Source organism: Triticum aestivum, chromosome 6B (genome assembly GCF_018294505.1).
Source record: "Triticum aestivum cultivar Chinese Spring chromosome 6B, IWGSC CS RefSeq v2.1, whole genome shotgun sequence".
In the NCBI taxonomy this organism is placed as follows: domain Eukaryota; kingdom Viridiplantae; phylum Streptophyta; class Magnoliopsida; order Poales; family Poaceae; genus Triticum; species Triticum aestivum.
In genome coordinates, this window is record NC_057810.1 from 484,343,590 (window position 1) to 484,366,501 (window position 22,912).

Here is a 22,912-nt window from a genome sequence, read left to right on the forward strand (position 1 = left end):
GAACGCTTTTGCATTAGGTACGGTAGACCTGTCGCGGCTTAACTACGGGGCTATTAGCTTGATCCCTAAGGTGAAAGGGGCCGATGACATCAAACTTTTTAGGCCGATCACGCTGATCAACGTGCCTTTCAAGATTTGTGCGAAAGCCTATGCTTCTCGATTGTCTCCGGTGGCTCAAGGTGTGATTAGTCCTAGTCAGACCGGCCTCCTCAAACACCGTAACATTTTAGAAGGCCCCTTAGCGCTTCTAGAAATAGTTCACGAGCTTAAGCGCACCAAAGCGCGTGGTGTTCTTCTCAAGTTGTACTTTGAGAAAGCCTATGACCGCGTGAACAGGGAGTTCGTGCGTGAGGTCCTCATCAAGAAGGGTTTTGATGCGGGTTTCGTCCACCGAATCATGCACCTCGTGTGTAGCGGGCACAAGACGGTTACCATCAACGGTACAATGGGCAAATTCTTCCGCAACAAGCTGGCCTGCGGCAGGGAGACCCGAGCTCACCACTAATCTTCAATTTTGTTGCGGATGCCCTAGCTGCATTGATTAAAAAGGCCAGGGAAGCGAGGCAGATTAGAGGGCTAATCACCCACCTCATACCTGGCGGTGTCACCCACCTTCAATACGCAGATGACACGATGCTTATGTTCGAACCTAACGATCATAGTATAGCGTCGATCAAGCTTCTGCTGCTTGCTTTTGAGATCTTGTCGAGGCTTAAGATCAATTTCCAAAAAAGCGAGGTGATCACCATTGAGATGGAGGATCATGACAGTGCGCGGATTGCCAATTTGCTTAATTGCAAGATTGGGAAATTCCCAATCAAATACCTAGGACTCCCAATTTCACATAAGAATTTGACCATAGCTGAATGGGAGCCGCTATACGGCAAAGTCGCTAATCGGGTTAGCCTGTGGCGAGGAAGGTTTATGTCATCAGCAGCAAGGCTGATTTTGACCAATTCTAGCCTGTCCTCCCTCCCCCTCTTTACGATGGGAATGTTCCTACTTGCGGACGGGGTCCATTCCAAACTTGACACCCCGCGGTCCAGGTTCTTTTGGGAAGGAACTGAGATGAAACGCAAGTATCATTTGGTGAAATGGGCTGCGGTGTGCAGACCAAAAAAGTTCGGTGGTTTGGGGATCACGAACTCTAAGCTCATGAATGTTGCCCTGCTCACCAAATGGTGGTGGCACCTTGCCCAAAACGGGTCTCTGGGCGGATATCCTTCAGGCTAAATATTTCCCGGACGGAAATCTTTTCAAGGCTAAGTCGAAGGGATCGTCATTTTGGAACGGGAACCAAGCGGTGAGACCGACCTTTACGGTGGGTGCCAAGTTTCACGTGCATAGCGGCTCATCCACGCGGTTTTGGCTCGACTACTGGTGGGGTCAATCCCCGTCGTGGCAATCCCACCCGGAGCTGTATCAACTGGCCACTGACACTAACATCACGGTCGCCGACGCCCTTAGGGTTCACCCTCCAGCGATCTGCTTTTACAGGACGCTGGAGGCTGGCGAGGCCGCTTCCTGGAACACTCTCGTAGCCGACCTTGAGGGACAGACTCTGAGCCAGGAAAGGGACGAGATCACCTAGAAGCTCACGGCTTCCCGAAAATTCTCGGTCAAGTCCTTATATGAGAAGCTGACGGAGGGGAATGTGCTAGATATGGCTAGGGGGCTATGGAAGGTTGGTATTCCCCTCAAGATCAAAAATTTCCTGTGGCAATTGTTTCGCAATCGCCTTCCTACATCTGATAATGTGGCCAAGAGGAATGGACCGGCGAACAGGACTTGCACCATTTGCGGCCACGAGGAAGATGCTAACCACGTTTTCTTCGGGTGCTGTTTAGCTAGATTTTCGTGGAGCACGGTTAGGGAGACTTTCAAACAGAATTGGAACCCGCAAACTAGTGAGGACTTACTAAACTTGCCGAAGGCACATAGGGGTGCCAATGTGAGGTTGTTGTGGCGTAGCGTAGGGGCGCTGTTATGGTCGATTTGGGCGGTGCGAAACAAAATTACAAGTGAACACAAGTTCCCTGCTTACCCAGCTGATATTCTCTTGAAATGCCACATTTTCTTACAGGCTTGGGCGCCATTGGGGAAGCAGCATGACGAGGACCATATGATCGAGATCTTGGAGCAGATCAAGCTGTGCACGGTGAAAGCGAGGCATCAAGGAGTACAAGCTTGAGTCTTTTGAGTTACCTTATGATTTGCCGAGCGTTTATGTATGTTATGCTTACTAGCTAGTTGCAACTTTGCATTGCTGGGACGTTGAGCCCGTGGAACTGTTGTTATTATGGTTTGTAAGGTTCGGAACCGTTTGTGGATGCTGCCTTGGGGCTTTATTAATTTAAAGCCGGACGCTGCGTGCGTCTTCGTTCCAAAAAAAGTATAGACTGTGCGACGACATCTTGCGGTTAATTCGTGAGTAAATTTTCAAAAGGAAGATAGTTCTTTTAGAAGGATGGATTAGACAATGCATGAAGACGAAAATAGGACATGTATAATATTGACATAGTAACTTTCTAATTTCAAATCCAGAGCACTTTAACTTGCAATGTGTTGAAACAGGCCTTGTACATAGCCCATCATGGCTCCCACGCCAGCCCAACATGGCTGCCGTTAGCTAGCACGTACGCGACCGAGTCTCCAGGATCGACGTGCCCATCTCTCGCATGATCTCCTGCTCGCTAGGGCTCTTGTTAGCCGATTCTGTTACTGCCGCACCTTGTATAAATTCTCCTGATGATGAATGAATAAAGTATGCCGCATAAACATCTCTCTCTCTCTCTCGTTTCTCACATGGTATTAGTTATTCTCTACTGATCATCCACGCTTCCGCTCCCCTCTCGCTGGCCATGGCGTCTCACCACTCCTCCCTCTCCGGCGAGGTCAATCCCTTTGCCGTCCTTGAGCCCACCTCCGCTGCCAGCCTTCGCCTTCTCCCATATCCAGGACCATGTTCCCATGGTCTTGGATCTCCACACCCCCTCCTTTTCCACCCGGTGCACGTACTTCTCGTTGATGTTCCGTGAATTCCAGATTCAGGATCACGTCGACTGCTTGGTTGACGCTCGTGCCATGCACGACGACGCCAACTGGATGGCGGTGGATGCCACCATCGTCAAGTGGCTCTACCGCATGGTCAGCCGCGAGATCATCTCGCACGTGATCCGCGACGACGACTAGGTGCTGGGCGTCTGGACCTCCATCTGCCAGCTGTTGCTCGACAACCAGCTGCAGCGCCAGGTACTTCTGACCATCGAGTTCTACAGCCTTTCCCAGGAGGGCATGTGGCTCTTCGACTACTGCCTGCGCCTTAAGGTGCTCACGGACGAGCTCCGCAACATGGGCGCTCTCATCTCCGACGCCACCATGCTCACCAATCTGATCCGCGGGCTCGGTCCGGACTACGCCAACTCCAACCTCAACCTCCTCACCGAGCCGACGTTCGTGCGCACTTTCAACTACCTGCGCCTCGAGGAGCGGCGGATGCGGCAGTCCGCGCTGCAGCGCACCCAGACCGCGCCCTCGGCGCCTCAAGCAGCCCCGCCCGCGGCCTCTCCGTCAGGCCCCACCCGCAAGAAGAAGCGGGGGTCCGACGACCGTGCCTGCGCCACCTGCCAGGCTCCTGCCTGGCGTCCTCCCGCGTCACCGGCTCCTGCCCCTGCGCCCTGGTTTGGGGGGGGGGGGGGGGGGGGGGGGGGGGAACCCCTGGACTGGCGTCGTCCACGCCTGGGCCATGCCACCAATGCGCGCTCCCCATCCTGGCATCCTCGGGGCGCGCCCTGCCGGCCATCAGGTGCTGCTGGCCGCGTCCCAGCCCGGCGGCTACCCGACTCCACCACCCAACGCATGGCCCCCCATGCCCCTACAGCTTGGCTCGGCAACCACGCCGAGGCATCAACCTCCTAGGACCTTGCTCTTCTCGCGGCCCTGCATCAAGCTCCCTCGCCGGCAAACTACACCGGCAATGGCGAGTGGTTCATGGATACAGGGGCCTCCTCCCACATGGCTAGCCACCCTGGTATTCTCTCTCATTCCCAACCCTACTCTACTCATGTCCGCATTGTGGTGGGTGATGGATCTTCCTTTCCATTCACACACCACGGTGATTTCTCCCTCCCCTCCCCACATTCTCCCATTCATCTATATGATGTTCTTGTCTCTCCTCATTTGATTACTAACCTTGTCTCTATTCGTGCTCTTACTCGCCAAAACCCTGTCATGGTTGAATTTGACGCTTTTGGTTTTTCTATTAAGGATTTGCGGACCAAGATGGTGCTGCTCCAATGTAATAGCCACGGAGATCTCTATCCACTACAGTCGTCGCTCCCTGGCCGCGCGCCCGTCGCTCTCACTGCCTGTGTTGATCTCTGGCATGTGCGCTTAGGGCACCCCGGCACCTCGACCATGCATCAGCTTCTTCGTAGTTCTTTCTTTCAATGTAATAAGAGTGCGAAACACTCCTGCTCCGCTTGTCGCTTGGGCAAGAGCACTCGCCTCCTCTTTCCCGATTCACATCATGTTTCTAGTTTTCCTTTTGAATTGTTACATTGTGATGTATGGTCCTCTCCAATTATTAATAATTCTGTTTCCAATATTACTTGGTGGTTCTTGACGATTTTTCGCATTTTGTCTGGACTTTCCCCCTGCGTTGCAAATCGGACGTGATCACCTCCCTCACCACGTTCTTTGCCTTTGTACACACGCAGTTCTCTCGCCCCATCCTCGGTCTCCAGACCGACAACGGGCGCGAATTCGACAACCACGGCATGCACTCTCTGCTCACCGCGCACGACGCCATCCTCCGCCTCACCTGCCCATATACCTCGCAGCAAAATGGGCGTGCGGAGCGTGTCCTCCACACCCTCAACGACAGCGTCCGCGCTCTCCTTCTCCATGCTGGCGTTCCGCTTCGGTTCTGGCCTGAGGCGCTCTCCACAGCCACCCGCACTCTCAACGTTCGCCCCTGCCGTGCACGTGGAAACTTCTCCCCCCACCACCTCTTCTTTGGTCATCCCCCCTCCTACGACGATCTTCGGGTGTTCGGGTGCCTACGACGATCTTCGGGTGTTCGGGTGCCTCTGTTACCCTAATCTCCTCGCCACCTCTCCACACAAACGGGCCCCCCCGATCCGTTCCCTGCGTATTCTTCGGATACCCTTCCAATACCAAGGGTTTTCGTTGTTACGATCCGGAATCTGGGCGCGTCATCATCTCCAGGCATGTATGCTTTGATGAATCTGTCTTTTCCATCAAGAAGGTCTTCGCGTCATCGACTCCACCAGCAGACGCCCCGCGCCGGCCGCCCGTGCTCATCCTACCGGATGTGCCCGCTCGGCCTCCTGGCGGTCCTGCCCGCGGGGCTCGTCGCGCCATTCACGCAGCGGCGCCGTCTGCCCACGGCGCCCCCGCCGCCCGCCCTGCGCTGCAGGCTGGCGCTCCCTCGCCCGACTCTAGTGGTGCGCGGGCATCTTCGTCAGGCCAAGGCGTCGTCGCTACTTCCTCTTCGTCAGCAACTGCTGACACCGCGGCCTCCACCGACCCGGCTTCGCCCTCGCCCGGCCCGACCTCGCCATCGTCTGCGCTTGGCGACTCGGTGCTTGGTGGCCCCGAGGTCGCCCCTCTCGCAGCTCCTCCAGGCTCCGGCATCGTCACGTCCCAGCCGGAAGTACTCCTCCAACGAGTACGTCTGTGCGGCTGCCACGACCGCGCCCTCGCCGCTCCTGTTGTCCGTTCACTCGGCGCTCCAGGACCCCCACTGGCGCACCGCGATGCAAGCGGAGTATGATGCGCTACTGCGGAATCGCACGTGGCACCTCGTTCCCCGCCCTCCTCGAGCTCATGTGATCAGTGGGAAGTGGGTGTTCCGCCACAAACTTCGTCCCGACGGCTCCCTCGACCAGTACAAAGCCCGCTGGGTTTTTCGCTGTTTTCGGCAACGCGCCGGTCTCGACTTCACCGAGACTTTTGCGCCGGTCGTCAAGCCAGGCACCATCCGTTGCATCCTCCAGCTCGCCATCTCACGCCGTTGGGTTTTTCACCAACTCGACGTCTCGAATGCCTTCCTGCATGGCCACCTGACGGAGCAGGTGTTTTGCGAACAGCCAGCCGACTTCGTCGACCCGGCGTGCCCCGACGACGTCTGCCTGCTCTCGCGCTCCCTCTACGGCCTCAAGCAGGCATCGCGTGCCTGGTACCAGCGGATAGCCGCGTTCTTGGTGCAGATCAGCTTTGTCATCACCCGGTCTGACGCGTCGCTCTTCGTCTACAAACGTGGCAACGACATGGCGTATCTTCTTCTGTACGTCGATGACATTGTCTTGGCTGCCTCCTCCGACACTCTTCTTCGCCACTTCGTCGGGCTTCTCCAGCACGAGTTTTCCCTGAATGACCTCGGCGCGCTCCACTACTTTTTGGGCGTTGAGGTCACGCGCCGTCCCGACAGCTTCTTCCTCTATCAGCGCAAGTATGCCCTCGAGCTGCTGGACCGCGCTGGCATGGCCAACTGCAAGGCTGCCTCCACTCCGATTGACACCACGGGCAAGCTTTCCGGCCAAGCTGGCGTGCCCTTTGCCGACACCTCCTTCTACTGCAGTGTGGTCGGCGGGCTCCAGTACCTGACGCTCACGCGTCCCGATCTCCAGTACGCGGTGCAGCAAGTCTGCCTGCATATGCACACCCCGTGCGACGTGCATTGGACCTTGGTGAAAAGGATTCTGCGGTACGTCCGCGGGACACCTTCGCTCGGGCTCACCCTTGGTGCCTCGCCGTCGCTGGACATCGTTGCGTACTCCGACGTCGACTGGGCCGGCTGCCCCGACACGCGTCGTTCCACCTCCGGTTACTGCATCTACATGGGGCCCTCGCTGGTGTCCTGGTCGTCTAAACGCCAGCCCACCGTGTCTCGCTTCAGTGCGGAGGCCGAGTACCGCGCCGTCGCCAACGCGGTTGTGGAGTGCTCTTGGCTGCGGCAGGTCTTGACGGAGCTACACCGCGGCGTTTCCAAGGCTACAATGGTCTACTGCGACAATGTCTCCGCGGTGTATCTCTCTGCCAACCCAGTTCATCACCGCCGCACCAAGCACATCAAGCTCGACATCCACTTCGTCCACGAGAAGGTGGCCCTCGGTGACGTCCCCGTCATCCATGTTCCCACCGCCCAACAGCTCGCCGACGTCATGACCAAAAGGCTCCCGCCGTCGGTGTTCTGGGACTTCTGTTCCAGTCTCTGCATCTCCAATGGCGAGGCTTCGACTGGGGGGGGGGGGGGGGGGGGAGTGGGGGTGTTGAAACAGGCCTTGTACATAGCCTATCATCGCGGCCCAACTTGGCTCCCACGCCAGCCCAACATGGCTGCCGTTAGCTAGCACGTACGCGACCGAGTCTCCAGGATCGACGTGCCCATCTCTTGCACGATCTCCTGCTCGCTAGGGCTCTCGTTAGCCGATTCTGTTACTGCCACACCTTGTATAAATTCTCCCGATGATGAATGAATAAAGTGTGCCGCATAAACATCTCTTTCTCTCTCTCGTTTCTCACAATTTGAGTGAATACACATACAATCACATAAGACAATTTGTATGAGTTCTAAACTCAAATCAAGTGGAAAAAATGTGTGACAAAAATCCTACAAAACTTCCTATGAAGATATTTCAATCAAATCTAAGAACTTTCAACTTTAAAAATCTATCATGGTACCATCAACTAAAATCCAAGCGTTTCATCATTAGTTTTATTGTTTTTGACTGAAGTGGTTGAATTTGCAAGTACATTGACTAACTTGTACCTCGGTTGAATTTCTTAATATCATATGACGTACCTCGGTTTCATGTCCGTTTCTCGGTGATTCGGCGCTAGCGCGATGTGGAGTGGACTGTCATCTAGCAGGAGTCGCTCGTTGATGCAGTCTGGTTGTGCGTTCGCCTATGTGCCCTGCGCGTGGAGGCTGGAGTCCGGAGAGCGGAGTTCGTCGGCGTCGGCACGTGGTGGATCGAAGCCACAGGGCCCGGTGGTAGAGCAGAAAGGAATTAGGGATTGTAGCGTCAAAAGAAATCATAGCGATTGAAACTGGGAAGAGAAAGGAGCGCTCGATGTCCTGGAGTCGTGAGCTACCTATGTGTTTATTTTTTTCCTTTTGAGCTGAGAGTTCGCATGCAGCGTGGATGGGCCACGGGCTAGTGCATACGTACCTGGGGAGGGGGTCCCTAGATAGTGGGGGCCCGGGGCGGCCGCCCCTACTGCCCCCCCTCAGGACCGGGCCTGTATAGCATGAAACTATTATTATGCTTTTTGGGAAATCCATTAAGATGAAACTTGACAAATCTAGGACGCTAATGGTTGGCAACTATTCCACCTCAGGAGGTGTCTGTACGAGCGCGGCGTCTATATCTCGCATTAAGCGAGACAAGAGGGAACTCTCGCGTCCGGCGCTACAGTATCAGGCCGGCCCACTGTAGCGAAAAAACGATGCTAGCGGGGATTTGATACTGGGATAGACTAGGGACTAGTTTGGTTGCCCGCATAAGGTCCAACCAGGCCCGTGTGGGAAGAAACTGGGTTGTTTGGTTGCCAGCATACACTATTGGGCCTACATCGCACGAAGTTTAAAGCACCTTTGGGCCTGTCTTGCGAGGCACTCTCGAATCGGCAGATCCGAGCAAGGCACGTGGGTGGCGGGGGCTGCACGCGAGGAGCCACCCTTGAGAAGCCGCGGTGCTTCCCGAAGCGCCGGCAATTATTACCCTCACCTTCCTTCACTGCTCTATCCCCCCTTCCCTCTCCACACTCTCATCGATGGCGGCAACATGCAACAGATCAGAGAACAGCAAGTCGACCTCCGACCACCTTCATCGGCATCAGCAGCAGCACTTCGGCAGTGGCGGTAAGCTATTTCCCCCTCCTCGCCTACTACTTCGTATTCAATTCGAGTTTAGATTCGATCCGCGTTAGGGGAACACGGAATCGGGGTAAACACCATACAAGTGATCATAGCATCGTCATGACTATCGGTAGATATGAGGTTCCCGATCCAGATTTAGTACAATAGGAATGGGGATTAGGGTTCATCTTACATAGTACGCACAGATCTTAGCCTCGGGGATTCTAGAGGCGATTGGAGCGGCGGGTGGCCTTAGATTTGGTCTTCTCCTACACCATCGTCTCTTCTTCCTCGCCAGAGTGCACCTTGATTGGCATGCTTCGGTTTCCTGGCTCCGGTGCCCTCACAATCATCACCACCACATCCTCTTCTTCCATTCCATAGGCACAATATTTGTGGTGAAGTACACGCTGGCACGATGGTCATGAGGATGCCGGTACTGTCTGTACTTGGCCCACTTCGCCCTTTGCCCAGCATCATCGGATTCAACCTGATTCATGGCCCAGCGAAGTATGTCGACTGACATAGCGCCCTTCGCTGGGTCAGGAATCAGTGTCTTCGACTCCTTCGGCATCGCCTTCTTCAACACAATGCCTGACTCTTTGTGCAGATCTTCCAAGCTGTTGAAATTTGAGCACACTTTCATGGTGTTCTCAAACTTGTTGCGGTCACCCAATGAGCACCCTAGGAAGAAAGCTCTCCATCCAATGCCCAAAAGGAAGGGGTTGGGGTTGGGGTTCATGGCATTGGGTTAGAGGTAGAGTGAGGGACATAGAGGCGGTGTGTAAGTGGTGACCCTCAGGGTGGGTAAATAAAGGGGCACACGAGCATAGGTTTTAATGGCGATATTGCAAGGTTCATAATGCAGATCCTAACCCAACCTTTGAACCACTTCATAATGCAGCTCGACACGGAGAACAAGGGAAAGGAGGTGGTGGCCAAGGGCAAGGACGTGATGCTGCCCTCAGAGGTGATGCCCGCCGAGGTGATGCCCGTCAAGAGCCCGACCACGGACGAAGACCTGCCGGAGGAGCCCCCCTACAACAAGCGATGGAACTACGACCATTACCATGAGGTGGGCGTGCCAACCAGCTTGCAAGGTGATCATGGCCCCTCAGCTCGAGGCCATAATTATGCCGTTGGACTTCATGAAGCAGTTCATGTCCGTGCCGCAGGAGTTCAAGCTGAAGATGAACACCGGCTGCTCCTGGAGGATCACTGTATAGCTATTGAATGGCAGGGTCACCCTCGATTAGGGTTGGGCCACCTTCGCTGCCGTCCATCAGATCAAGATAGGCTTCATGGTGACCTTCAAGCTGCTGACTCCTGATACGTCTCCAATGTATCTATAATTTTTGATTGTTCCACGCTATTTTAGTATCGATCATGGGTGTTTTATATACCTTTACAAGCAATTATATATCATTTTTTGGGACTAACATATTAACTTAGTGCCCAGTGCCAGTTGTTGTTTTTCGCTTGTTTTTGGTTTTGCTGAATACCAGTACCAAACAAAGTCCAAATGCCACTAATTTTTTGGAGTTTTTTTTCTAGACACAAGAGACCCTGGAAGCTTCGGGGCGGGACGAGAAGATGGAGCAGTGGCCCACGAGGCCGAGGGCACGCCCAGGAGGGTGGGAGTGCCCTAGTGGCTTGTGGGGCCCACGTGGCTCCTTTTGACCTAACTTCGCCTCTATAAATTTTCTAAAATCGTGAAATCAATAGAGAGCCAGCCAAAATACTTTTTCCGCCGCTGCAAGTTCCATAACCACGAGATCCCTTCTGGAGGCTGATACGTCTCCAACGTATCTATAATTTATGAGGTATTAATGCCATGTTTACAACAATCCTATATGATTTTGGTATGATTTGAATGGAACTAATCGGACTGACGCAATTTTCAGCAGAATTACAATGGTGTTGTCTTTTGTGCAGAAATGAAAGTTCTCCAAATGCGAGGAAACCTTTTTGACGATTTTTTGGAACAAAAGAGGCACTAGAAGCTTCGTGGGAGGACCAGAAGGTGAAGGAGGTGAGCACTACCCACCAGGGCGTGCCAGGGGCCTTGGACATGTGCTGGTGGGTAGTGGGCCCCTCGAAGCCCATCTGGAAGTGAGACCTATGCCAAGAAATTCTATAAATACATAAACCCCCAGAAATAACCCTAGATCAAAAGTTTCACCGCCGCAAGCCTCTGTATCCACAAAAAATCAATCTGGACCCTGTCGTGATATTGTCATGGCAGATGCCCTAGTGAAAGGACTTGGTGTGGACCCATCACTGCTAGGTTAGCTTAAAGGGCTTGAACGGGACAAAGGACACAAAGTGTTTACCCAGGTTCGGCCCCTCATGATGGAGGTAAAAGCCTGCGTCCTGCTTCTAGTTGTATTGCTTGAGTTTCTATTACAAGGGAGCGAATACGCTTGACCTAGTTCTCGATTGCTTGTTTCTTGAGTTAACCCGCCGCCGGGTCTCACCTTTATATACACAGGTTGAGACCCAGAGGCTTACAAAGTCCCGGCTGGCTCACACAACATGACCGGCGTGGTTTCTAACTAGCTATACCTTACAAGACAATCCATCATACGACGGCTCATAGGCCCGGCTCTTGGGCCTTCACCTGGCCTACCTCCATGAGCCGCCATCTTCACGCCTAGGGCCTCCTTGGACCTTTTCACATTAAACCGCCAACGGTTTCACCCGGCCCATCCTGGGCGGTTCACACCTTGGAGTTATATCCCCAACATTAGGCCCCAGGTTGACTTGAACTTGTTCATGTCAATCTTCACTATCTTAATCTCAACAGAACTGTGCTTTAGTGTTGAACTCCATTCAAACTGCTATAACCCTCCATGACGTCATATCAATAAAATCATTGTAACCCGCCATGACATCATGCGCATTGAATTCCACACAAAACCGATGATATCTCAACGGATCCTTATCTTTATTAGACTTCCCAAAAATCAAGGCATCCGTATTTTTAATATAATCATTCTGCCTCCTCAATCTCCGCATATGCCGTCTTCTCACCTCCTTATAAGTAGGGACATGGGTCCTCCTTTTCACTTTTTACCCCTGCCTCTGCCTCTTCTTCCTCCTCGCGATGACCAACGCCAACAGAGCTCCACCACCCCAGTCGTCTGCATTAACTTGGCCGCTGCATCGACCTGACCTCAACCAAAACACGGCGACGCCCCTCCACTGTTCATCAGCATCGGTAAGTACTCATCCCCCTTGCGCCAAATCTGCATTACGATTTCTATCATTCGTCGGTGTTCTTCGTTGTTCATCGTAGTCTCCTCCTTGAACACGTAATTCGATCTGAAAATGGTACTGAAGTTGCGCAATAGTAGTTTTAGCATCTTATTCCGATCATAGATGCACCCCCTCCATTCAAGATTCAATCTCACCTCGCATGCTCTTCCACCGCCGTATTTTAGGTTTAACAATCATTCCCATTTTCTGAACTGTTGTAGATCCAAAATTATAAACAGAACATGTGAAGGCTGTTTATTCAGCACTTGGTGAAATTTCACTCAACTCCAGATTTGTAGATAATTGTTCCATCACTGTCGTAGGCGCGGCTTAAATGATCTTTTGTAACCCGCCAAATTCCTGTCGCTTATATATGAATTTTTAAACTGCCAGCATTTATCTAAAACTGATATGGCCTGACTGTGCCTTGTTGATTTTAGTCATGCCATTCACTCTCTTTCATAGCAATCAATCTTTGCACATAACCAATTTTGCATAATAAATTTGCTTTCTTTAATCCTCGGGCGGCTTACCATTACGAATTTAACCCACCAATATTTCTTTCTTAGGCCTTACGTGACAAAATGACTAAGACCATCACCTCGTGCAATTGGGTTGCTTCAACCGTCACGGAACAAACTCTTAATGAGTATGTTCACACAGGCGTCTTAGCAGCCAAAAATGTCATCCACTGGCGGGTTCAGGGCCAGAAGTTAGACCTCAACCAAAGGAAGGCGAAGTTATAGTCTTTGCCGACCACATAAACTGGGGCTTCTCACCGCCCGGGTCAAATTTCTTTCACGATGTATTGAACTTATTTTAACTTCACCCTCAAGATATCGGACCCAACTCTATTTCCAACATCTGCAACTTCCAAGTCTTTTGTGAAGTATACCTTCAAGAAGAGCCCAGTGTTGATCTTTTCAGAGAGTATTATTATTTGAATCGCCAGACTGAATTCATAGACGGACCCAGCTTAGAGCTTGGTGGAATCTCAATCCAAAGACGAAAAGATGTTATCTTCCCTTCAGCCGCAATTCCCAGTCACCCTAAAGGCTAGAATCAAACCTGGTTTTACTCCCAAGATACATCTCCATCTGACAAAAATCCTCTATTGGGTTTCCGCGACTGCCGGCTTAGCCCAAAACATCCACTTCCGGACCGGATCAGCACCACCGAATAGGCTAAGTATATGCCCACCTTTTAGAAGGTAAGAGCCTTGCTGGCTAATGGATTAACCGGTGTCGACCTGGTCCGATGTTGGGTCGCTTGGAGGATCATACCTTTTAGCCGCCGACCCGACTTGATGTGTACATATACTGGTGATGTCAAAGATCCATAGCGTCACTGTCAAGTGCATCTGGATGATAAAGCAATCAATGAGATGACTAAAACACTGCTTGGAGAAAGCTTAGAAAGTTGCAGCAAGGCGGGGTTGAATCCCTTTTGCACTCTTAACCCGTCTCCAGATGTAAGTACTCAAAACCATTTACTTTATTCATTATTCGTGTAAACTGCACACTTCTTATCATCATTTACGCCAACTCTTCTTTTTGGAGCAAGAAGCTTCAGGATAAACTGGCCAAAAAGGTCAGGGCAAAGACCAAGGCCTCAAAGAAAAAACAGAAGAAATTAGACACATCAGAACTATTTGCTCTGGATAATGAGTCGGAGGTAGAACTCGATTCCCTTGGTTCCTTTTTTATACATCTTATTGACGTCGACTCCTCTCAAGATGATGCGGAGACAAGCCATGCAGAGCCTTTGCCAAGACAGAAAGTTTGACAAGTGACCCGGAAAGTAAGGTTTTCTCACCCCTTAGCTTACTTGGATCCAAACTTTATTTTGAAGCAATAACAGCATGAAGCCCGGTGCACAACTCAGAATAGCGGAGGTGGAGACCTTTCTGCTGGCTTACCCAACACGCCAGTCCCTCGCAAACGTCAAAAAGAGGCGCTTCAGAGTTCAATCCCATTCTTTCCAAAGGCGGATCTTATTCGTCAACTGCTTAAGCCTTCTGACTCCAATTATCAGGGAACGTCTCATTCATCCTCTGGCGACTCTACTGGTAGTCAGATGCCTGCTTTTGAGATTGCCCCTGGGTAAGAGTATTTTACTTCCTTGTTTAACACCTTTCAAAATGTCATATTCACATCCTCATGCGCCCCTTTTTTCAGTGGTATAGGCAAACCAAGCAAGAGGTTGAAGACGGGCAAACCAGCCGAAGATCCCAAGGTCCATGAGATGGAGAAGTAAACCCCGGTATTCGAGCTTCAAATCAGAACCCTCAAGACACCACAAATGACCCGCCGCCAGAAACTCATGACACACCTGTGGATCCAATGGGCATTGACCCGTCAAGTGTTAAGCCGCCAAGCCCAATCAAACTTGCCGAGGAAAATACTAAAGATGTCTTGATTACTAGCACTGGCTATGTAGAGCCGGGGAATCCCATAGTTTTGGCTAAGCATTCTGCCAAGGAGGAATTAATTGAGAATAGCAAAACCAAATTTGACATTGCGAGCTACTCAAACTTGGATGTCAATGAGCTTTATTCTGGCTATCTGAGCCGTCTGCATACTGGTCGTGATCTGGAAGCAGACATAGTCAAAAGAATGCGACAGAAATATGAGGTATGAACATCGTCTTCCTCTGTTTATATAGTCATCCAACCCCAAAGTCAGAGCCATAGGAAAGGATTTGTTGAGTATGGTTAAGACTTTAATCAATGTCATTGTAAATTTCAAGTCATAGCCCTCATGAACCGGCTTGTCTTGATAAAGATGAGCCGGATCATTTTGATTATCTTCAAAGAAAAACTTCGCCTCATAGCCTCACAGGCCGGCTTATCTGATAAAGATGAGCCGGATCTCCTGTAATGCAATGTTAAAAAGAACTTCCTCATACATTAGCCCCCAAGTGCCAAGTTTGTTGCTTGCAATGTTCTTGGGACTTGAATGTAAGCTGTAGCCTGACCAATATGCTTAAACCATGTGTTGCTTTTTTGCAGGATGCCTTAAATTTAACTGAGTCCCAATTGGTGGACGTGAAGAACAGACTTGAGCACCAAGAAGCTGAAACACGTAAAGCTGAATCCAAGTTTAAGTTTAGCCTGGATGAGAACAAAAAACTCAAAGCCGGATTTTCCACGGAGAGGACTGCCTGGGAAGAAGAAAAGGTCGCCTTATTGGAAAGGGTAGAAACTGCGGATACTTCCTTGAAGGAAACTACTACAAAGTTGACCGGCTTACAATGCCATATATCACATATGACATCTGCTATCTTTGGGAAGTAATTCTTAACTTTTTAACCTTTCTCAATCTTTTGAACTGTAACTCGCCTGTCGACTCATCTGTATGTTTTACTCAATAGGCCCAAGGAGCTCCAATCTTGGCCAAGACATGTTGTTGAAGTTGAAGGCAGTTGACACTCTGGTGGAGAAGTTATACACCGGCACACAACATACTCTGGTGGCTATCTCCAATGGCAAGCAGCCGCCTACCCTCCTCAGGGAGGTGCTAGATAAGTTGTCTATGATGCCCAAAAAACTGGAAGAAATAAAGCGATCAGCCGCCAGCGCTGGTGCTATTACAGCTCTGACCCGGGCCAAAGCATGGCAAGCAGAGTTAGACCCAGCAGAGATGGTCACCAGTTGTCCGAGCTCTAAAGAAGATGGGTCTCCTTTCGATCAGGCAGATTTTGGTAAGTGTGTGAAGGAGATATGTCCCTTGGCATGCAAACTAGCCAAGGAAACCGGTTTATCCAGGTACCAGGCTGCTTACACCATGGAAAATGCAAAGGTGAAAGCGCCGGCTTATGACATCGTGGATCTCACCCCTCCAACACATAAGCATTCTTTTGCTCCTGATGTCGATCCGTCCCCAATTATGAATGTTGAAGCTATGTTCGAAGCCTTAACCGGCATCGAAGGGACATTTCCTAACCCCCACACTAGCGAAGAAGAAGAGCCGGAGCAGGATGACCCGGAGGCACTAACCCGCCATGATGAAGGTCATTGATACTAGGTGGCTCTTAGATTAGAGCATGAGCACAATGTGCTAAAAAACACCAAAGTCCCATTTTGAAGGTCCACTTTGGCCTTGTAATAAGCTAGATTTGAAAACAATGCTCGGTTATGCCATCGTGCATATTTTAGCCATTAAACTTTTGAACCGCCAGTATACTCATTTAATGATTTGCCGCTCCTCTTTTTCATAGTATTATCATCCATGTTAGACAGATCGATGTCTACATATTTCCTGCATACAAGGTAAACAGTGTACGCCTTGGCGGTTTAAGCCAAGGCGGGTAACAAATCCTGATATAATAGTCTTTGAAATATTGTATAGAAAGACTATAATAAAGGCTATTTAAGCCGAAAATATGATGTCGACTTAAAATAATAGATCAGGGCGGTTTACCAAACCCTGAATATTCATATCACCATAATAAACATACTTGTAGAGTGACATCATGGTAACTCCTTTGATAATGATAAGTCGTAGACGTGAAATATCATGATGTTGATTGCGCAAGACAAATATCCTTGCGGTTTATGATCCACTATCAGGGCGGGTTATCAGACCCAAATATGCTCAATTATGAGTCATATAATCAAGGCTACGTGGCCTGAATTGTACAAAGTACACAAGCAAAAAAATCTGCAAGGAGTGCAAATCCAAAATGTCGAGAAAAAGAAATTCAGAAAAAATTCAAGTTCTTTCATAGGCCGCACAACCTTAAAATTCAAGTGCTTTCATGGACCTCACAACCGCTAAGATTCGAGTGCTTTCATAGGCCGCACAGCCTTAGAGTCGTCCTCTTAAAATATTGACTGTTAAGAGTACGATGGGGCATTCATGTTTAACTGGTGGAGAAGCATCAAGCAGACATGCAGGTCAAAACTAGGGATTCAACGTTTTATGCCTGGTTAAGAGGGTAAGAAAGCTAAACCCATTGGGTTGGAAGGCCCCAAGTAACCTTATGAACAAATAATAAAGACTCGGATGTTTAAAAATGAAACGACAGAGGCCCTGAATTGTCAAGGATGTCGGCTTTATTATATTGATCATAATATATACAATGACAGAAGTATGTACAGCACAAGAGCCAGTGGCTCAAGTGTATTAACGCCGAAGATGGGCAATATTCCATGGCCAGCGGTTCTCCTCCTCCAAATGACGTGGCTCTTTATGTTCACGTATATCAATGATGTAATATGACCCATTGTTAAGATTCTTGCTGACCATGAAAGGCCCTTCCCAAGGTGGGGATAACTTATGCATATCTGTTTGATCTTGGATTAACCGGAGTACCATGTCGCCTTCTTGAAAGGTCCGGGTCTTAACCCGGTGGCTATGATAGCATTTCAGATCTTGCTGGTATATCGCCAAACGAGCCTCTGCAAGGCACGCTCCTTATCCAACACATCAAGTGCATCATGACATGCTTTTTCATTAACAGATTCAACATAAGCTGTCACACGCGGCGAGTCATGACGGATATCACTTGGAAGAACCGCCTCTGCCCCATAGACCATGAAGAAGGGCGTATAGCCTGTCGACCTATTGGGCGCAGTATTTATGCTCCAAATTACTGAGGGTAACTCCTCTACCCAACAACCTGACATTCTCTACAGTGGAACCATAAGCCGGGGTTTTATACCTCTCAAGATTTCCCGATTGGCCCTCTCAGCTTGACCATTGGACTGTGGGTGAGCTACTGATGAAATATCAAGATGAATATGCTCCTTTTGACAGAACTCTCTCATAGCACCTTTGGATAGATTGGTATCATTGTCAGTTATGATACTATGAGGAAAGCCAAAACGGAAGATTACTTTCTTGATGAAATGAACCACCGTTGCCGCATCACACTTGCTGACCGGCTCTGCCTCAACCCACTCGGTAAATTTGTCAACCGCCACCAAGAGGTGGGTTTTCTTGTCTTTAGACCTTTTGAAAGGCCCAACCATATCAAGCCCCCAGACTGCAAACGGCCAAGTGATTGGAATCATCCACAATTCTTGAGCTGGCACATGAGCTCATCGAGAAAATTTCTGACAGCCATCACACTTACTAACAAGGTCCTCTGCATCAGCATGAGTCATCAACCAATAAAATCCATGACGGAAAGCTTTAGCTACCAGAGACTTTGAACCGGCCTGATGACTGATAATCCCCAAGTGCAAGGAATAATCATGGCAATTTCCAAAGATGGAAGTGATAAGTATGGAGTGTCGAACTCACAAGGAGCTAAAGGTAAGATCAATATTCTCTCAAGTCCTATGTGCCACTGATACGACACTACGTACACCAAATGTTTGCTTTCATCTGGAAAAGAGAAATAGAACTATGTTGTGGGTATGAAGAGGATAACTTTGCATGATATCAGAGAACTAAAATATCAAAATAGGTGCTATTAACATAAACTTAGAATATGTTATAAATAGCGAGTGTGGAATAATGATGGATCGCTGTGCGGAATTGTCCTAGGCGATTGTTAACAAGATCGGTAATCATTATTGCAATTTCATATGAGGGAGAGGCATAAGCTAACATATTTTCTCTTCTTGGTTCATATGCACTTATGATTGGAACTCTAGCAAGCATCCACAACTACTAAAGATCATTAAGGTAGAACCCAACCACATCATTAAAGTATCAAGTCCCCTTTATCCCATACGCAACAACCCCCTTACTCGGGTTTAAGCTTTTATCACTCTAGCAACCCACTATACGCGAGTCATGAACATATTGCAACACCCTACAGCGGGAATCCTTCATGTGTGCTTGGCACGAAAGGCACCATAGGACAGCACCAAAATAAAACATACAACTCAAACCAATCTAGATCATCAATCAAACCAAAAGGTAAAAGAAATCTACTCAAAACATCATAGGATGGCAACACATCATTGGATCATAATATGTGGCATAAAGCACCATGTTCAAGTAGGGGATTACAGCGGGGTGTGGGAGAGTGGACCGCATAAAGAGATGAGGATGGTGATGAAGATGGTGATGTTGATGAAGATGATCACCGCGGTGATGGTTCCCTGGTGGCACTCCGGCGCCACCGAAAGAGAGGGAGAGAGAGTCTCCCCCTTGTGCTTCCTCCTCCATGGCCTCCCCCCTAGACGGGGAGAGATTCCCCCTCTGGTCCTTGGCCTCCATGGCGATGATGGCCCCCTCCGGGATCCTCCTCCACGGCCTCCGGTGATGATGGCCACCTCCAGCAGGGTGCTAGAGGGCCTAGATTGGTTTTTCGTGGCTACAGAGGCTTACAGCAGCAAAACTCCTGATCTAGGTTTATTTCTGGGGGTTTCTATATTTATAGGAATTTTTGGCGTTGAGAACAAGTCAAGGTGGTCCACGAGTCAACGACAAGACAGGGGGCCACACCCTCCACCCTTGTGGATGACTCAGGACTCTTCTGGCCCAACTCTTTTGCTTCGGGGGCTTCTTCTGGTCCATAAAAAATCACTGTAAATTTTCAGCTTGTTTGGACTCCGTTTGGTATTCCTTTTCTGTAAAACTCAAAAACGAGGAAAAAACATAAACTGGTACTGGGCTCTAAGTTAGTAGGGTAGTCCCAAAAATAATATAAAATAGCATATAAATGCATATAAAACATCCAAGATAGATAATATAATAGCATGGAACAATAAAAAACTTATAGATACGTTGGGGACGTATCAATGACCACAATCACCTTCATGGATTTCCCTTAGAATCTCACGGCCTTCCTTAGGAGAAACGCAACATTGGAACACGCCTGTGACACTGCATTGGTGTAACTCACCATTGATAATGGTCATGGGCTTAGACCGCCGGGTGATCTTCCTGGCCAAAGTTTCATCTTCAAGCAACTCATCCCGGGTCATATAAGCCAAATATGGAACTTCCCAATCAGGGATTGCATGGAGAGCCGCCACCAGTTGTGCCTCTAGGTCAGGAATAGAAAGATCCTCTTCTGACGACATTCTGACTGAAGGATTATGCAATATGTCAAGGAAAACATTAGGGGGTACCGGCTTACGCTGAGACCCAAGCCGGCTTATAGCATCCACCACCTCATTCTTCCTTCGATCAAGATTCTCCACCTGATAACCTTTGAAGTGATCAGCGATATTATCAACTTCCTGGCGATAAGCCGCCATGACTGGGTCTTTAGAATCCCAAGTGCCTGAAACTTACTGAGCCACCAAATCTGAGTCGCCAAAACACTTGACCAGGCTTAAATTCATCCCTTTAGCCATTCCGAGGCCATGAAGCAAAGCCTCATATTCAGCGGCATTGTTAGTGCAAGGAAACATCAGCCTTAAGACAAAACAAAACTTGTCACCTCGTGGGGAAGTCAAAATAACTCCAGCCCCCGAGCCTTCCAATTGCCTAGACCCATCAAAGTGAATAGTCCAATATGTGTGATCAGGCTTCTCTTCAGGTATCTGCAGCTCTGTCCAGTCGTCGATGAAGTCCACTAGTGCTTGAGACTTGATAGCTATTCTTGGCACATATCTCAAGCCATGAGGTCCAAGCTCTATATTGCCCATTTGGCAACCCGGCCAGTGGCCTCTCTATTTTGAATAATATCTCCTAAAGGAGCATAACTGACCATAGTAATAGGATGGCCCAGAAAGTATTTCTTTAGGTTATGACTCGCCATGAATACTCCATAAACCAGCTTCTGCCAATGTGGGTATCTCTGCTTAGATTCAGTTAACACATCACTGACATAGTAAACCGGCCGCTGAACTTGGTACTCTTTTCTTGCTTCCTTGCGCTCTACAACAATTGCCACACTGACAGCCTTACCGTTAGCTGCCACATATAGCAGCAACAACTCTTTCTCAATAGGAGCTGCAAGAGCCGGCAGCTTAGCTATCAGTTTTTTAAGTGCCTCAAACGCCTCAATTAGTAGCATCACTCTAGACAAAACTATCTGTTTTCTACATCATCTGGTACAGAGGAATAGCCTTCTCTCCCAGGCGGCTTATAAACTAGCTTAAGGCTACAATACGACCCGCCAAATGCTAGACATCATTGACACACGTCGGCTTAGCCAATGAAGTGATAGCTTTGATTTTCTCCGGGTTAGCTTCAATACCTCTTTCAGAGACCAAAAAACCCAAGAGCTTGCTTGCAGGCACACCAAAGACACATTTGGCCGTGTTAAGCATCATTTTATAGACCCGGAGATTATCAAAGGTCTCTTTCAGGTCATCCAACAGAGTCTCCCTCTTCTTAGAGTTCACAACAATATCATCCACATAAGCATGAACATTAGGTCTAATCTGATCATGAAAGCAGTTCTGAACACACGCTGATAAGTCGCCTGGGCACTCTTGAGCCCAAAAGGCATAGACACATAGCAGAAAGCTCCAAAAGGTGTGATAAAAGCCGTCTTGTGTTGGTCTTTGACTGCCATCTTGATCTAATGATAACCATAATAAGCATCCAGGAAACACAAACGCTCACAACCCGCCATGGCATCTATGATCTGATCAATATGGGGAAGAGCAAAAGGATCAACTGGGAAAGATTTGTTGAGGTCTGTATAATCCACACAAATACGCCAAGTGCCATTTTTCTTAAGTACCATCACCGGATTAGCCAACCACTCTGGGTGAAAAACTTCAACGATGAACCCGGCCGCAAAGAGCTGGGCCACCTCTTCTCCTATGGCCTTACGTCTCTCTTCATTAAAACAACGAAGGAATTGCTTGACCAGCTTAAATTTAGTATGGAGAGTGTGCTCAATGAATTCTCTCGGTACACCTGGCATGTCTGGAGGCTTCCATGCAAAGATGTCCCGGTTCTCATGGATGAACTCGATGAGCGCACTTTCCTATTTCGGATCCATATTAGCACCAATAATGAACTGTTGAGATGAGTTGCCAGGGGCAAAGTCAACCTGCTTGGTAGGGTCCTGCTCTGTGGCTGGCTTCTTCAACGGAGTTATGTCAGCCGGGTCAACATTATCCTTATAATAGTTAAGTTCTTTTGTAGCACAAGCAGACTCAATGTAAGCCGCATCACCCTCTTCGCACTCCAAAGTAATCTTCCTATTACCATGAACCATAAGGGTACATTTATGCCCTGGCATCTTAAGCTATAGATACATATAACAAGGACGTGCCATAAATTTGGCATAAACCGTCCGTCCAAACAAAGCATGATAAGGGCTCTTAATTTTTACCACCTCAAACCACAACGTCTCTGCCTTGTAATCATGGTCATCATCAAAAGCCACCTCCAAGGCAATCTTAGCAACTGGGTATGCCGATTTGCCAGGTACCATGCCATGAAAGACTGTAGAAGACGGCTTAAGATGTTTGTTAGTCAAATCCATATGACGAAAAGTATCATAATAAAAGGATATTGATGCTACTCTCTCCATCCACGAGCACTTTCGTAAACTTATAACCCCCAACTTGAGGGGCTACCACTAATGCCAGTTGACCCGGATTGTCAACCCGGCGTGGGCGGTGCACACGGCTCCATATGATTGGCTGCTCTGACCACCGTAAGTAGCAAGGCACCACCGGCTCAACTGTATTAACCGCACACTGATGAACCTTTTGCTCTCGCTTACAAAGGCTTGTGGTGAAAACATGATATTGGCCACTATTAAGCTGCTTAGGATTACTCTGATACCCTGACTGCTGTTGCTGGTTATTCTGACTGGGCTGCTGATTATAACCTCCCTGATATCCAGAGTTTGAGCCGCCTCCCCCAAAGCCGGGGCCTTGAGAACCGGATCCTG